At 40.1% G+C, this 14,982-nt stretch overlaps 1 protein-coding gene and 1 non-coding gene across 2 annotated transcripts in view; both read right to left on the bottom strand.

Annotated features, from left to right (window-relative positions):
* The window catches only part of FRMPD4 (FERM and PDZ domain containing 4), a 309,861-nt gene that overhangs the window by 197,767 nt on the left and 97,112 nt on the right, over positions 1–14,982 (bottom strand). The gene's annotated exons all lie outside the window — the stretch shown is intronic.
* Positions 560–666, bottom strand: LOC140646760 (U6 spliceosomal RNA). The gene has a single exon (XR_012040564.1). It is a non-coding gene; the product is annotated as a U6 spliceosomal RNA (small nuclear RNA).

The raw sequence follows: 14,982 nt of genomic DNA on the forward strand, positions 1-14,982 counted from the left end.
CACGAGTTTTCTCACTTTTACCCTTCCGATTCTCTCCCCCATCCCACCAGGGGGGAGTGAGCGAGCGGCTGGGTGGTGCTTAGTTGCCGGCTGGGGCTAAACCACGACACACTTCTACTTTTTTTTTTTTTTAATAAAGTGTACCACTATAAAATCACTGCCTTCTTCCCCTCCTCCTCTCCCAATCTTGTTCTCTGATTTTCACTTATTTGCATTCCTCTTCACCTTTAATTTCCTTCTTTATTTAATATCTTTCTCCATCACTTCTGCCAGTCTTTCCAACCTCTCCTTTTGCTGTGTGATTTCTTCTTTTCCGTTTTACTTTGTGGTTTCCTTGTACTTCACTCTCTGCCAAATGGACTTTTTTCTCTTTTCCTTTTCCCTGCTGTTCATAAGAACCATAGAATCATAGAATATCTCAAGTTGGAAGCGACCCCTAAGGATCATCGAGTCCAACTCCCTGCTCCTCGCAGGACTCCCTAACACTAAACCATATGACTAAGACCATCATCCAGATGCTCCTTGAACTCTGACAGGCTTGGTGCCGTGACCACTTCCCTAAAACATGGAATGCTTCACAGATTTGTGTGTCATCCTTGCACAGTGGCCATGCTAATCTTCTCTCTATCATTCCAATTCTAGTATACGTGCTGTCAAAGCAAGCACAACTGGATGTCCGTTGGATGTCTCCTGTCCCTTTCCAACAACCCCAAATTAGCAGACCTGCTCAGATGCCAGAAGCTTGTCCGTGGCTCGCTCCGTCAGCTTAACCACCACGCAGAAAGTGAAACCTCAGAGTTTGATCAATTTGCTGCCACGAGACCAGCATTCGTAAAACCAGGAGATCAAGCAATTAAGGTGTGTAACTATGGCCAAAACATTATAGACTCATGGTGAATGCTCTGAAGACCGAGGCATTCATAGCTAAAACACAACAGCATAACACTTCTTGTGAAACGTTACATTTCCCCTTATTAAGGAAGAGCCCAAGGATTTGTACCGTGACTGCTGTGCCACTGTGCACTATGTCAGTGCTGAACACACCATCACCAACTTCCTATCAGCAATCTTTCTTCCTATAAATGACATAAAATCATCTCACCTGTGAATTAACTTTCCCCGTCCCCAGCAGGGTTACAGCACAGCAGCTCCCCAAAAGGCTTCAGAGGCAGTGGGTTAATGGCTGGTTACTGTCCATATCGAGGTTCACAAGAAGGCTGGTCTCCGCCACCATCAGCAGGGTATTAATTACATTCTTCTTGGACCCAAAAATATAGGACCGAAAGCTGATGTGGACCATCACTGCCTCTTCCGAGAACCCATTTCATTGATTAACTGTACTTACAGCTGTGAAGCTCTTTTCAACATTCAGCTTAATTATGTCTTTGCTGACACTTAAAGACCATTACTTCTTGAAATGCTTGTCATGGTCGGCCATCTAAATGTGTTTATTTTGCAGAACATGAATAAGTGATGCAACTAATCACAATGCAAGTGTTATGCAGCTTCACAACATTTTTGTTGTCTGGCATAATGAGCAAGCTCAGAATAGGCGCTTGCCTGTTGGCACTGCCTCTCTTTCAGGGAATTTCCATTAATTTAGTGACTCCAGGCTGGCAGCTAAATCAATCGTGAATGGCCAAAACAAATCCATCCACCAAAGCCACAGACCTTCATTTAGGCATATGCAGTTCAAAGTACATCCAAGCTCTCCTGCTGAAAAGAATTCGGGTTTCTCAAGATTAAAATCCCTAACAGGTAGGCCAGACAAGCTGAACGCTTGAAAAATAAAATCAGAAGAAGTGGAAACTCCTACAATTGGCCTGTCAATAGCAACAGACAGATGAGAAAGGGGCTGACAGCAGGCCAGCACACAGCTACCTCTCCACACAGTATGCAAAACCATGCCTGAGGCTAAGAAAATAGTTTTGCACTGATATTTGCAAGTGCCAAAACCAAGTGTGAACTCCTCTTCTTTTCTGATACTAAAATGGTGCTAATTTAAATTATTAAGAGTATCTTTTTGCCAGAGAGGGAGAGAAGACCGTTCTCTCAAGTGAAGCATCTTCTGATGTTCAGACTACCCCAGCACTGGACAACCATGTTTGCTCCCTTCTGAGCACAAAATCTAGCGAAGTATTTCCCCCGTACCTCCCTGAGAAGACAGCCTACTCTGTTTTTTTGAGCTGAGAGCAGCTTCCTCGACTTAGGACGAAACCCCACACCGGCCAACCTTTAATTTTCTACTTACCATTCAACAACCTAAGCAAAGCGTATACACAGCCTCTGCAAGAGGCTGAAGGGAAATCAACTTCTTTTCTTGCCTCCTGGTGAGTCACAGCACCACTAGAAATGTAAAAAAATAAATACTTCTTTTATTTAATCCACATTTTTCCACATTTTCCTCGAGGCTACAGATCCTTTGGAAGTTCCCAAGCAATATTAGATCTTCTCCTGCCCTCACTGCTACAGTATTATACAGTAACAGAGAATTTGCCTAGTCTTCCTTAAAATAGGTGAAACTGCCAACTGACAGAAAATCATCAAAGCACCGCTGAAATGTATGAACTGTGGGGGAATATACAAAAAGTAGGGAACAGGAGATAAATACAAACATTTATGTTACTATGAAGGGCACAGAAGAAGAAATGCAGTGAAGTAGGAAGTCTATTAAGAAGAGAATAATTCAGAAGAACACACATTCGAGTACAAAATGCAATTATTCAGACAGGAAATAAGAATTAAAAAGTAATTATTGTATTTTGCAAAGGGAGAATAAATGCAGCTGAATCACACTGTTCATATCCTTGTGGCTTGGGTTTTTTTGCCTTGGTTTTATTTTGGTTTTTTTTAAACTTCACTAGTAGATCCTCATGCCCCCCCATGCCCTCTCAAATCAATCAAAAATAGTAATTAAAAAGAATTCCACTTCAGCATCCCAATATGCCTGTGGGTAACACCACATACAACGTCATGGAAATAGTTAGCAGGAAAAAAGCCAGCTATCAAATAATTGACTACAGCTCAAAGCACATACATTCAGGACCTGGGTCCTGGTTTCCTACAGGACAGAGACTTTCAGTAAAAGCCAGTGTACCATAAACATTGCACCAATTGATTTTAAAGACCAGTTAAAAGCTATTGTCTGTGACAGACCAGGTAAGCCAAACAATCTGTGTTCAGGGACTAAGCAAACCACATTTGCACTTGAAATATTTTGACCTCGGTCCCACAACTGCTCCCAGCAGAGGTCCGGCAATGAATACCGAAGCCCTTTCTTCTCCTGCCTCTGTCCAAGTCTCTACATGAGCTCCTGCACATGCCTCTCTCTTTCACACTTAGAAAGGAAAAACATCTCCTCAGACCTCAGTAACAACCTGCAAACTTAACCATCTGCTAGAGGGCAGGAAAAAAAAGACACAACAAAATCTCTTCCAACAGAAGCAGATTTGGTAGCCTTCAAGAAGCAGATGATGTAGTAAGATGTAAGGACCGTGCTATCACAATTTTAAATCGTGTGCAAATGTCAGAAGATGACAGAAAGAGAAAAATAAGCACAAAACAAATTCTTAAAATGTCAAGTGTCTTCCTGCAAACCAGATTACTGCAGGGCATGGGGCAAGCCAGCAGCAGGAGCACATGAGCTTAAAATGCAGCAGCAGCCCATGCACAAGAGCAGCGATGACGCTCACCAACTCCATGAACGCCTCAGGATTACCTCTTCAGATCTCAGCAACGCTTCCAGCAAAAGCCCCATCCCAATACAGCCGCCCCTTCCATGGACACTGAATTTCAGTTTCACTGCAGCACAGTACACCAGAATACTTCAAAGCGTTTGTTTTGTTTTTAAATCTGGTCAAAAGATACTACACATGCAGAGCATCTTCTAAAGAGCTGCTTCAGCAATCAACAGTTCAGTAATAAACAGCTGGACCTACAGCTTTGACTCCTCTAGTACAAGCGTTTATGAATCTTGGAAAGGATTTTATTACATATTTCTTTACACTAGATGTGCATTGAAAACCAATTTTCTTCCAGTAATGCTTTTGGAGACAGTTCACTTTTCTTCCAAACGTCCTATTAATCTTGTAAAAGAGAATAATAACCTGAATCCAACCAGATATAGTATAAAATATTTCTGCAGCTCGACATATTTTTTATTCACTTTGACATCTGAGCCACTGTGTTCACTTTCATGACCATTTACACAATTAGGGTTACAGCAGAACACACACGCTAAGCTTCCACAGAAACTGAATTTAAAAACTATTTACCGATACACATTCCCACCTACAATACAAAACCTACAATACAAAAATGGTTCTCAGCCAGATCAGGGAAGTCGACAGATAAGGTACTTATCTACTCCAGAATATGGCAAAGGAGTTAGCAACCTGGGTCGCAAATCGAAGCAGTAAGGCCTCAAAACCTGGAGTAATTCTGAACAATGGCACATTTGGAGAAGGCTGGTGCTCTGCCAGTCACACCACAAACAGAGGAAGACAAAATTCATCAAACAAATTATTCATTAGTATTTAACAACTCAGCTCTGGATCCAATATTTCTTTTTTGGCTAAAGAACAGGGCTATGAATCCATCCACTTGTAACTGCACTGCTGAAAAAGTTAATGCCATTTATTGACAGGTTAATTTATAATGTCACCTTAATTAAAAAAAGATTATCTTATCACTTGCTGACTGAAATGGAACTGCAGGTGATTGGGAACAATGTACCTACAGGCTAATGAATGACTTGAAGCGATTCAGTGTCCAATTAACACCAGCATCTGGTGCAGGGATTTCTTTCCCCTGTCAAAGCATTAGGCCTATATTAATTATACTTTTAGTTAGTAGTAACAGAAAGTTTCGATCTTGGTGTTATCCTTCAAGCAAAAATACGGTCGGGACCTGGAATTCACACAAGCAGAAGCAAACTCCCTATCACTTGCAGGCATGTAAAACAGCAGTAGGAAACCTTTCCTAGCCTGGATTCAACAGCTATCCCAACACAACACTAACTCAAGAAACAAGTATCCCCTGTGTCCAAGACACAGGAACAGTGACCCATCTGCTTCCATCTGGAGGATCCTCTCTGAAGCCAGCTTCAAACTTTGCTTGGTCAAGAAGGTGGCTTCTTGAGGCTTTTTAAACTAATCTTTGCCAATAAAAAGGCAATTGAATAATCCACTGATCTTCAAGATTAAGCACAGCTGGGAGATTCAGGACAGGGGGACTTGGGGTGTATGGAGGAAGTATCCTTTGGCTTGTTACAATCTCAGAGCATGAGATGAGTGAACCAGCATTTGCCTCCTGCCCGCTTAGTAACATTGGGTTTAGATTAGTCAAGCATAATTTCTGAAATACAATAGGGTTTTTTTTCCACAAAATGTTCATCACTAACTTTACTAACTCTCCAAGACCATAACTATACAACTAAGATAAAAAATGAGAGCAAGTATTTAAGTCCAAACCTGGCTTGGCCTTTTAATCCTGTGAGCATGGGTGGACTTAAGAGCATCTTATTCACGTGTAGTATGCCAGCTCTGTTATTATTTAGGAAAAGTATAGTGTCATTTCCTTAGGGCATTCTTGCAGTTCCACCAGGCAGAAGATGTTAACTTGCGAACCAAATGGCCATGTGAGAACAAAACAAGTAGTCATTCCTGAAAGTGATTCAGAAGTGGGGTCGAGCTCTGTAGTTGTCAGTATTTTGTTCATCAATCCTGACCTCACAACATTCACTGAATAAATTATTACATCAATTAGAAAAAAATCCAACAAAAAAAGCCAAGTACCATATTTGCTGCATAACTGTGTAATATGATCCTGTATCTTTTCCCTTTCCTTTTTATTATGAGGGTCATTAGTGTACCTTCTGACAGAAAATTATAAGAACTACAACCAGCACTGATTTGAATCCAAATACTGGAAAGCTTCACAATAAGGTTTCAATGACCATATGTATGCTCCTACCTGAAAATCGGAGGGGGGGGGGGAATGGGATAAAAAAAATCATACCTTTGCTTCTCATGAATGCTCGATTTTAATTAAATGTCATCACGCCAACTAGATCACGCCTCATCTTTCTTTTGGAAGCAAGGCAGAAAATCTATGCATCTGCCTCTTTTCAACAGAGCTTTAACTGTGTTTCTAGGTTCCCCTTTGCTTTTTATTTACAGCAAAGATTTCTCACCCTTCCCTATAAACTAAAGCAATTTTATCCCACCCATGTAGCAGCTCTATGCAACTGTTGCCAAGCCAATAAATTAACAGACTCTTGGATTGATCATGCAAGGTAATTCTTTTTTGGCTGTTTTATCGCTAACCTACAGACTGCACTAACCTCCCAGACCTGAAGCTCGAACTTGGCTCTTGGTTTCCATTACTGTGCTATTGCCTACCAAACAGTTTTAATACAAAGAAACAATATATCAAGTTTCTTTCTAGCACTTGGCTCCCCAAGACGATCAAAATTGCATCTTCTCCTCATGCTGTAAGAGGTCTGCGCTGCAGATTTAAAGGTCCAGGATTCACATTCTGCCAACAGTATACCTAGAAGAAACTCAAGAGTTCCAAAGTACTTTTCAGAAGGAAAAGAAAAAAAAAGAGTTGTTTTTAAAGTTACTTAGCATTTTGAAAGTGAGTCCAATTCTCTGTCAAAAAAACCTTTAAGATACATGGGTAAAAGCCAAACTGTATGCATCATGAGCAGATGCATGCAACCTTCTGCTTCTCCTTACCCCAAAGGAGCTCCTAAGCCAACATACTTTCACTGTCTCACACCTCTCTCTTCCTGCCATAATTATCTCCCTCTGCCCCATGGACCAAATGTGGATGCTCTTCCCCGAGTTGTGCAGTCTCTATCCTTTCCCACCCAGTTCTGTTCCCAATCTCTTTCCCTCCTGCGCTGCACGCACATCTTTTAGTACAACCAAGAAATAACCAAAAGAACAAATAAATGCAATGTAACATTTCTCTCCTTCCACTGTGACTAAAGACAGGAAATCTTTACTCAAGGCATATAAACTAATGCCCTATTAAGAACAGCTGCAAATATTAAATGCTGTCAGAAAGCTGGTTGTTGCCAAAATAAAGTAACAGCACAAACCAACTGCTATGCCAGCTATTCCTAGCCTTTAATCTGTACCTCCTTTCCCAGAGACGGAGATCACTTTTTCAATACTATAACATGCATTACGTAAATTAAGCAGTTGCCTGAAGGCCACTGGAAAACTCTCAGTCTTGAGACAGTAAAGAAAACAAAAACATAGCTTGAAATTATTTATTAAAGCTGTAATAAAAATCTTTTGGAAAGTACTGTCCACACCTTATAAACTAGTGATGACTACACAAAACTGCAGTCGCCTGAGTTAAACCTCACTTAATTTCTAAATGAAGCACTTTGAAAAAGTGGAAATGAATTAAATGAACTCAATGGAGTTGCTCTGAAATGTCTTGGGGAGCAAATACCTCTGGATTTACTCACATGTCTGATCTTGAGATGAAGTTTTCAGTTTAACTCACAACATGGCTCCTCCCTTGATTTGTTAGGAGACATACACTGAAGTTAAATAAACAAGTAACAATAAAATGTTAAAATGCCTCTTCTGTTCAAGATGCCCACCTCCTATTTCTCTTACTTGGGAAAAGAAGAAGGGTATCCTTTATGAAGCCACCCTGGGACATACAACTAATTCCCCATTATTTTTCCTTTTGGTAAACTATTTTGGTTATTTTTCTTATTTGAAAGCTCCATTTAACAAGTTGAACAATACACACCATTCAGATTCACCAACAGCACTTCTAACAAATTTAATTTCCATGGCAATTAGTATTCCGGGGCTCTGTCCATGGGGAAGACTGACCAAAACCACCAAAATCTGCCTTTAATTTTTTTGGTTTTTTTAGTTCTCTGCAGTAAATGAAGACTCTTTTAATGTAACAGCTAAATCTTTGTCTCCAGATCAAACACTCAGATTTATTTTTTTTCTTTTTTAAATGGCAGTTATTTTAAGCTTAGCTGCTCATACTCTTTTCTTTGCCATGAGCAAGCTAACATCCAAACATCACCTGTCATGCGGTTTCACCATTAGCATCATTAGAAGGTGGGGTGGGAAGCATCCCAGAGGGTATCTCAGGCTGGACTGCTGAATACAGAAGCTCAGAGAGGAACAGAAGGGTAGGAAGTGCATAAATAAGGCCTGTCACTCATCAGTGAATCAGACCTGCAAACTGTTTCCCTGAGTGGCCTGAAGAGCTTTCCTAGCCATAGAAGAACAGTGACAATTATACCCGTTTCACAAACCTTTTTGATAGACATCAGGCAAACTTCCACTCCTCATCTGAGATCCCATCTGATTACTGGATGCCCTCCTTGAAGTGAGCTCGGACACAGCAGTGTGTTGTACCTGAGTCAGAGGCTGAGGGCACAGACTTGTGTGTTTAATTTTACCCAACTCAGAAAGCCACCAAAAGGGACAGTCCCTTTGGGCAGCCCTCCCTTGTGCTGCATTTAGCAATCATGCAGCCATGCCATAACTGAATGAAGGAGAGTTGGGGTGTCAACATGGGGTACATGGGGTCAGGGAGGGTGGGAGATGGAGTAGCTTTCTATTGAATCAACAAACTGGTCCAAGGAAACACAGCTAGGAGCTAGGGAAGAGGAGAAAGAGCTTGGTCATTTCTCTCGTCAGCAGTATACATCTAAATCACGTCCTATGTATGGTGAAACCACACCATATGCCAATAAACCAGAACTGGCAGACAACAAGTCTCACGACTCCTAAGAGATTTTCCTTTGCTGCACCTGGTGAATCCAGTACAAGTGTGCATGCCACCCAGGACATTATCACTTGAACGAAGGCTCAAAATCCTTCCTCCCAGCTGCACCCCTCCCAGCGCAGCCCCCTCGCCGTGGTCACACCTTCCCAACCGCCTGGGCACGCTCAGCCCCAGCAGCAGGAATGCTTTTCCTCCTCTTCCCTCCCTCCTTTAAAATCCCAGTTCCCTTGCTCTTGATCCACCATTACTTGCCAACTGCTCCCTCAACGCGTTGCTTTCCCTCATAGTTTACATAGGTTATATATGGTGCAAGTTATACACATGAAAATATGATAGTTGTTTTGAGAGTTGAAGAACAAACCCCCTGCCCAAACAAACAAACAAACAAAAAGCAACAGCAGAAATAAAAGTGCATAAATCAATGGAGAGAAACCAGGAATAATGTTTCACAGACCACAGAGGAGGGGAATCCTATTTAAAACAAGAACTCAGGAGCCAGAAGTACCTCACATTGAACAAACAAATTGAAAACAAAACCCATTAGAAGCAATCCAGCCTTCACTGAAACATATACACATCATCATTAACAATAATAATTTGGCTCTTCATGTGTAATCACTGCATGCTAGCCTCACTTTATATTCGTAATGGCCATTAACGTCAAGAGGAATTGTGCACGCGGGCACCACGCTGCCCCTCTGTTGCTCCTTGGTCTGCAGTCTGTTCCGCAGAGAAAACCACCTCTCCCTGCCACTTCTTCCCTCTAACCCAACTCAGGAAGGAAACAAGCTGAACTGAGACAAATTTGGAAAAATACTATTTATTTTTTCTTTTTTTATAATACTCACAAGAATTTTGTACTAGTAAGACAGCAGCAGAAAGGTAAGTTGTAACCATCTGCTCACACAATACTGAATTCAAGACCGCACACGCTGGAGCGCTGCAAGGACAGAATCCAACACAATCCGTGCTTCGGATTTTGAGGATTGATTTCATAGGTTACCATCATCTAAAAACGGCCATGAAGATTAGGGATATAGAAAATGGGAAAAGAAACAAGCATTAATCCAGCATAGTTCATCCAGGATAGCCCACCTTCCACTTTACACAACACATATGAGGCAGGGAAAGCATAATATTCCTCCTCCTCCCCACCATTTTGAAAATATCCTCACAGGCTGAAATTTTCACAGGAAAAAACTAAAAGATATCGCCTCAGTGTTGTAGGAAAGATTCAGATAGAACAAATAGCATTAAATCACTCTCATCGATGTACTAGTCACAATGCTCATCAGCTATATGGTCATTATAATCCTCAACTCACTGAGACACAGAAATGGAGGAGTCTGAATGCTTCTACATACAAGGTTGAGCAAAACTATGAAGTACATACTTGTTACCATGCCTTTAGTAGCTCAGATAAGCCACAAAACTATAAAAGCTAAAGTTTTCTTCATAGATGAGCAAAACCACCAAGAGGCTTCCAGGAACCTAATTCTAGGACACTGAAGGAATTAATTTGACAAAAGTGTCTACAATAAATAGAGAATAAACCACTCAGTTGGACCAATGCTTTATTTTCCAGCACATCTTACCTTCTTTTCTAAACAGAACAGACCAAGTCAGTCCAAGTCAAGCCACGAAGGTACAACAATTTCATGTCAGGACACAGGCAGACATATTTCTTGAGGTGGACTTTATTTCTCAGGTTTATGTAAAAAATCCTGCATTAGGTGATTCTTTCCTAAGTTTATCATTCAACTGCCAGTCCCTCATGTACTTCTGATACTCATTATTTCCTCTTACAAAACCCCAGTTTGTATCCACATCATCTCAAGATACTTATTTTTGTTTTCCTTTCCACAGTAATTTCTGATTTTGCTATCTTCTTTGCAATGATTTAAACAACAAACTTAAGAGTCCTTTAGATAAGGACATGGAGCAGAAGAGTCCTCCAGAAACCTTGCTTGTCAGTGCCCATTATTTTATATAATTATTTAGCTAAGTAATATCTTATTACTTTACCAAGTATTTTATTACTGTATCAAGTATTACGTGACATAAGGCTAAGTTCTGTATCTTTAAGGACTATGGTTTAGTCTTCTATTACATTAGATCTTATTTTCGTAACATATTTGAATTAGCAATTCATTTACTTAGGTCGTGAGAATTCAGCAGGAAGTCACCAGGCACTTCCATCTTGTTAAACAAAAGTTTTCCGGCTGATTTCATGCATCCCATCCCCAGCTGGAGAGAAAGGGGAAGGGCACAAACAGCTAGAGGGAACAAGTCTTCTACATGCGCGAGAACGACTTCTTTTCACTGCAAGCAAAGCCTGGTTCCTGGTTTGACATCTGTCCCCAAACCCTTGCAGAATTTCTGTATCACTAAACGTACTTAACTCATCGGTAGTTTCCATCTCGTTTTACTGGAAAAACACTTAATACCTGCAAAAATGAAAGAATGTGGAGAAGAGGGGTGTAAGGAAGGGCACCGCCACCACCCAGCGGGGAAGGAAAAGAGACAAACCCTGCTGGAGCTGCGGGGGGCTGAGCATCGTCTTTTTTAACACAGCATGCTAACCCACCCTCCCACACAGCACCCTGGCCCCAGAGGTCTGGAGTTTCAGTACATCTATGAATACCTTTGTCACTAGCAACTTCCAGCTCCAGTCCCTTGAAAAGTTAATAAACTAGACTCACAGAAGACCGACTGAATCATAATCAAGATATGCTTGCATTTGGAAAAATCCCTATGTTAAAACCCTTAGAGCTTTAGCAGCGCATCCCCCCCAGAAAAAATTCTGGCACACTTATGCAGGTAAGTAGCTAATTGTTTTTTTAAAAAAAAAACCAAACACCTTGATTACACATTTTGATTTATTTATAATCAAGAGAAGTTCATTCAATAATCACATAAAAGCCATACTCCATTTATCTGAATAAATTCTACAGCAATTGATACCTCCTTTGCATGCAAAAAAGTACACTACAAGTTAAACGTTATATTTTGATTTTTTAATTTGGTTTAAAGAAATTCCCCATCACTAAGGAAAATTATTTGGTGTTATGACAAAAAATCCAAAACATTGCTTTGTAAGTTAAAAAAATATCTTTTCATCAGTTATTTCAACAGACAAAATTATTCTCCACTTCCTGCAAAGACAAGACAGCCTTGGCAATTTTTCAGTTGCCTCTTCACATCAACATGCAGGTTACTCTGGAACACCAAACACCATCATGGACAGATCACACGCCTTACCCGGCACCAGGAAAATTGTCTCTGCTTTAGTGATAAGTCATCTCTCAAACCATTTTTAAAATATAAGAAGGAAAAGCTCTGAAAACTCCTGCAGTTTTAATGCAGCCTTCACAAAGACAGATCACCACTCATTCTTCACCAGCATACCTGTGACTTCAGAAAACACTCAGCAAAAAAGTTATTTTTAAATATTACTTTTAGGAACCTAATTTTTGAACCCTGTCATACAGTCTTTAACACAGACCAAGGCACTAAACACATTTATGGAACTAAGCCTCTAAAAACACTCAGTGTTAAACATTAGATGACTTGGTCATTGTAAAAGCCTGTCACAATGATATTTCATAAAAATACCATCTCTAAAAATAATCCATAAAAATATATTATTAAGCATATTGATATTTATGACAGTATTTCTAATAAAATGATAATTTTTATTTTATATCAAAATATTATTCATAAAGACATTCTCTTCGAGTTCTGAATTCAACATCCTTAGTTAGCCTTCCTGTTGAAAAATACAATTGTGATGGACACGTGCTTCCATAGTGAAAACATTTGGAGAGCTGCAGAGTACAGCTTTCTCTGCTCAATACCGCATTAAGTATTTGCTTTCTAATCACTTCTTGGAACGCTTACCTAAACCTACTTCCTATTCAAAATAATGTCATAAACCCTAAACCACACCTAGGATCTGAGCACTGAAGAAAGAAAACGAAGTGTAAGGTATGTATTGCAACTGCTGTTCTTTAAAAGGAAAATGAGGATTAAATAAATTACATGGAATAGGAAGAACTCATTCTCCCACATCAGAGAAGAATCGCTGTCACAGGAGGTGTGAGATTCATAAGCAAGGTTCAGGAGTTTGAGCGCATTACAGAAGTTAGTTGTCTAGATACTGATCTTACACCTTTCCACTCATTTTAAAGAATCATGTATTACACAGCAATGTACGGAGGAACGGAGCACTAACTACCCGAGGGTAGTTTCCTTTGCAACTTTCTCCAGACATCAGCATATTAAATAACAAAACATACCCAAATCTCTCTACAATAAAGGAATGGGCTCTGCCTAGCTCCCTGCTCCAGCCCAATTCAGCCCTGGCGCTGGTGGGGATGGAGCCCCTCCGTGGGGCTACCACCCGCCGTGTCCGTGCCAAGGCCAGCCCTTGGGAGCCACGGGGCCGACCCTGCTGCGCTCTGGCTTTGCTGTCAGGAAGGCAAACTGCCTTCCAGATGAAACTATGCACAAAACAGCGAATGGAGAGAGACTCAAATCAGAAGCAGCCTGCCCATCGCGTCTTCCCCCTAGCTCAGTTATGTGGCTAAAAGCCATTTGTATTTCAGAATTGCAAAGCAACTATTTTGGGATATGGGACAAGGATCTGGACAGTAAGAAAATAATACCTCTGAACCTTTGACCTTGTTAGTATTTTTGTAAAATAAAGCCCCAATTCTTTTAAAGACAACAGGAAATGAAAGGGGGGAAAAAATACTGCCTAGGAGGGGAAAAAGGGTTGGGAGTAAAACAGAGTTTCTGCCTGAAGCAAACTGCAACGGATAACTTAAGAAACCAAGTCGCTGTGTGCCACTTTCACTTCATTTTTTAGGAAACAAGTTAGTACTGTGTTCTTGAAAGCAACAGCAGAGTTTGAGCTAGGAATACAGACACCACAATTGCATGGTGGCTTATGCCTCAGCCAGCAACCCCATTCTATTCAACAACAATATATTTTCTGCGCAAAGACAGTAAAACCATTACAAAGTTTAGTAATATGCAAAATTACCAAGTGGATTAGGAGAAAAGCAGTAACATTTTATCGTGGTCATTTGTATTCAGGTCTCCGAAAGGAAGATAGTAAATCTACAAAAATAACAATACCTATGTAATCAGCAAGTATTTCTATTTCAGGTTTATTGAGGACAAGTGGCTTTTTGAAACTGAGCTTTAAAATTTGTTGCAGGGATTATCAGTTTTATTTTTATTGAAAAAAAAGAATTAAAATTATTTTTTTTATTAAAATAAGTACAAGTTTGGAACACTGTTCGTAAAACATATAGCTTTCAATTAAAGCAGCATAATATATATAGCTTACCTCTTTTTGTAGCTTTAGAGGCACGTGTTACATTAAGTAATGATGTAAATGTGATCTATTAAATACAAACTAGTTCCTTAATGTATTAACTGACCAAGCACCTTTTATTTTGTGCATTGTAAGGAAACCACCGAAATGGAGTTCCTTGCCCAGGATAGAGTCACTGTGCAAGTAAGAAGTTACTACTAAGCAGCAATCAAAAGAAATGATAAAATGATTAAACAATTGTCAGCCTCAGATATAAGACTGTACAATGAGAGAGGATCCTGTTATTTTAGAAGGTATATTACTTGGAAATGCAGCAGTACATCCGAGTTACATAGCCATGTATAAATTGTGAAAGCAGAAAATTTAATCAAAATCATGACTAAAAGAAGTAGATACTGCATTACGTTTCCGGCAGCAATAGTAAAACAGAGATGGCAGATACCTTCATCTGTGTCCCAGAAAACTAGTTATGCATGATATAATCTATCATACCCAAATACAGCAACATTTTTTAAAGACACCTATTCTGTTTTAGCATGAGATTGTAAAAGGCGGAAAAAAATAAACCAAATTTACAAAGCAATGCATGTGTATGTATATCCACGTCCACGTGGTGTGTGTATATCTCAAAATTAACCAGAATAGATCCTAAGCATCTGTGCAGAACCTCATCTACTTGTTTCTTTAAAACATCATGTCCTCCATCGCATAAATAACTCCTGGTACTTCAGCCTCTAAAAACAAACCAGTGAGCGCGTTGTGCCCTGTCTGAAGAAACAGCCCAAACCTTGCTGGCTCCTGTCATTAACTGGAGAGAGATGATTAGAACCTGCAATGGCAGCCAGCAACACTGAAGC

Source organism: Ciconia boyciana, chromosome 1 (assembly GCF_034638445.1).
Source record: "Ciconia boyciana chromosome 1, ASM3463844v1, whole genome shotgun sequence".
Classification (NCBI taxonomy): Eukaryota; Metazoa; Chordata; class Aves; order Ciconiiformes; family Ciconiidae; genus Ciconia; species Ciconia boyciana.